Genomic DNA, 2853 nt, shown 5'->3' with positions numbered 1-2853 from the left:
TGAATTACTCTCATTGCTTTGTAACATATCATGTGTAAAATAAGCTTTCAGGGATTTGCCTGCAGTCAAGATAGTGGAGTAAGCAAATGCAGGTCTCACCTCCCCTCACAACTACATCAAAATGACAACTAAATTAATGAACAACCACCCTTGAGAGCCACCTGTGGACTAGCTGAACAGGACTCCTACAACAATGGGGGGGGGGGTGGGGACAATGGGAAGAGGGGATTGCAGGAACTATTATAAAGGACACATGGACAAAATCGGGGGGGATGGTGGGGGTGGGGGAGGGAGGTGGGTTCAGATGGGGTGGGGGGGAGGGAAGGGGAGAAAAGGCATACAACTGTAATTGAATAACAATAAAAAATAAATTTAAAAAAAAGAAAGAAAAAAAAAGAAGCCAAGTCAAAACTGCTTGGAGGGGTGCAGATGTAAAATAGTCTGTTTCCACACTCTGATGTGACAGTTAAGAATTGAGAGGGACATCTTAGCTGCAGAGGACCCCCTGACAAGTGAGGAATCCCAGCCCACCAGGCTCCACAGCCTGGACCCCTAGTGCCAGAAAGAGGAGTTCTCACATCTGGCTGTGAAAATCAGCAAGGATTTTATCTGGGTAAAATAGAGGGCTGCTAAAGTCCCAGCATTCTGCTTAAACAGCCTGCACATGGACTTACTTGCTGATGGATGTACTCACTCGGAGCTCCAGCGATGGGTCAGCAGCTTGAAAAGGGCCGGGGACATATGGAGAGGAACTGAATTATCTTGCTTCAGGGAGATGGCAGGTAGGGAAGCTGGCTCTCAGACTAAAGTGTCTACAGGCACTTCAACGAGCCAGCCCACCACTCAGAGAGACATCAGGCTCAGGTAGATGCCATATCTGAGTCTCCATCAAACTCACCCCACCCTGGTAATTCTCTGAGGCCCTACATCACCCAGCTCACACAAAGGCTGGGCCTCTTTCAACACTGTTACTCAAAAATTGATAACCTCAGCTCCTAATGTGGACTTTCTTAAAATTGCTGAAATAGCCACAAACCCCAGACAAGCTGTGGTTGGCCTTGGAATGCCCTGTACCACTTGCTAAGCCTCCCCTAGCCGGGAAGTAATGGCAGCTGGCCTCAGTTCACAGCATAGTATCCCCCAGGTGCCTCCAAGTCCAGCAAAGTCCCCATCACAGTTTACTTTGTAGCTCCTAACAGGTGGCCCAGGCCAGGCACATGCAGCAGCTGAACTGGTCCTGCACTGGAGTCTCTCCTAAGACGCCCCAGAACCAATGCACCCAGTGACCAGCTTCAGACCATACCAGAGCACTACCCAATTAGCTCCACAAATTATACATTAAAAGGATAGACTCAGTAGGAACCAAAGCACCACTAGAGGAAGTCCAACTTTGTGGGGTAAGCCCCCATACTACGACTTGCCTGTTGTAGTCATGTCAGTCCCCACAGCAGGTTAACCTCACCCACTGTCATGCCAAGAGCAATCAAAGCTTAATTACATCAGGAGGGTGCACGCAATCCACACAAGGGACACACCTGGAGCAACAGCTCTGGTGACTAGGAAGACTGCGCTACTGGACCCCACAGGACACCAACTACATAAAGCAACCTTGACAAGTCTAGGGGGCACAGCAGATATAATACATTGAAGCAAACATGGGAAGACAGCCAAAGTGAGGAAATGAAGAAAAATGTCCCAAAGGAAAGCAAAGGACAAAACTTCAGAAAAAGAACTAAACTAAGGTCACAGGTAGGGCCCATCCCCTGTTGCCCCAGACTCCAGTGATTGCTGCAGCTTGCTAGAGCCCCGGAAGCTGCCCCTTCTCAGCAGCCATGATGGACAGTAAGATGATGTCTGCTAGCAGGGTTGCTCAGGTAGCCAAGCCAAATATTCCATTAGTAAGGTTCCCTAACAGAAGAGACCATTCTAAACCAAATGTATCAGAAGTTTTGAGATCAGCAGTACTACCATCTCACTCTTCTTCAATTTCACAGCATTTTGAGGGAAGTAAACCACCAGATTGACTGATGCATCAGGGTCCAAGAGACACTGCAGAAATAATAAAAACATTACCTCAGAAATATAGAAGGAAACCTGTATCTCAAGAAGAAATCAAATTTATCCAGCGTGGAGGTCCAGAATAATCATTGACACTGGCTGCTGTTTGTCATCAGACAAAAGAATTATCTTTACAATAAAGGACTTCCAAAATAGCAAATGAGAAATTATACATTAAACAACTTTAACAAATATTCTGTAAACAAAAAAACTATATAGAAAATTTAGATGGACACTTATATCTCATAATTTAGGTATCTTGGTCAGCTTCTCCACAAGCTTACCTAATTTTTTATATACTATATACTATTAAAGTATGTATTTTAAAGTGTTAACCTATTAATTTACTCTTGATTAACAAGTATTACCAGTATTGAACTATTAAAAGTACACAATGTATAGTAAATCATAATAGGTCTCCCAAAATTTCACCTTTTAAAAAAAAATCACTTTATTGTTGTTCAATTACAGTTGTCTGCATTCCCCCTCACCTTTCCTCCCAACCCCAGCCAAACCCATCTCCCTCCCTTGCTTCCACCCTCCCCCTTGGTTTTGTCCATGTGTCCTTTATAGTAGTTCCTGAAAACCCTTCTCCCCACCATCCCCCCTCACCGCCCCTCTGGCTATTGTTAGATTGTTCTTAATTTCAATGTCTCTGGTTATATTTTGTTTGCTTTTTTCTTTTGTTAATTATGTTCCAGTTAAAGGCGAGATCATATGTTATTTGTCCCTCACCACCTGGCTTAATTTCACCTTTATTTCAATTTCTCTTTAGACATGAATTTACCAGGCAAA

The 2853-nt window shown here is 44.2% G+C and overlaps 1 pseudogene; it reads left to right on the top strand.

Annotated features, from left to right (window-relative positions):
• Nucleotides 1–1832: 1832 nt before the first annotated feature.
• On the top strand, nucleotides 1833–2144 carry LOC112297576 (alpha-ketoglutarate dehydrogenase component 4 pseudogene; annotated as a pseudogene).
• The last annotated feature ends 709 nt before the right edge of the window (nucleotides 2145–2853 follow it).

This window comes from Desmodus rotundus, chromosome 3 (genome assembly GCF_022682495.2).
Source record: "Desmodus rotundus isolate HL8 chromosome 3, HLdesRot8A.1, whole genome shotgun sequence".
NCBI classification, from domain to species: domain Eukaryota; kingdom Metazoa; phylum Chordata; class Mammalia; order Chiroptera; family Phyllostomidae; genus Desmodus; species Desmodus rotundus.
This window is presented reverse-complemented; position numbering and strand designations above follow the sequence as displayed.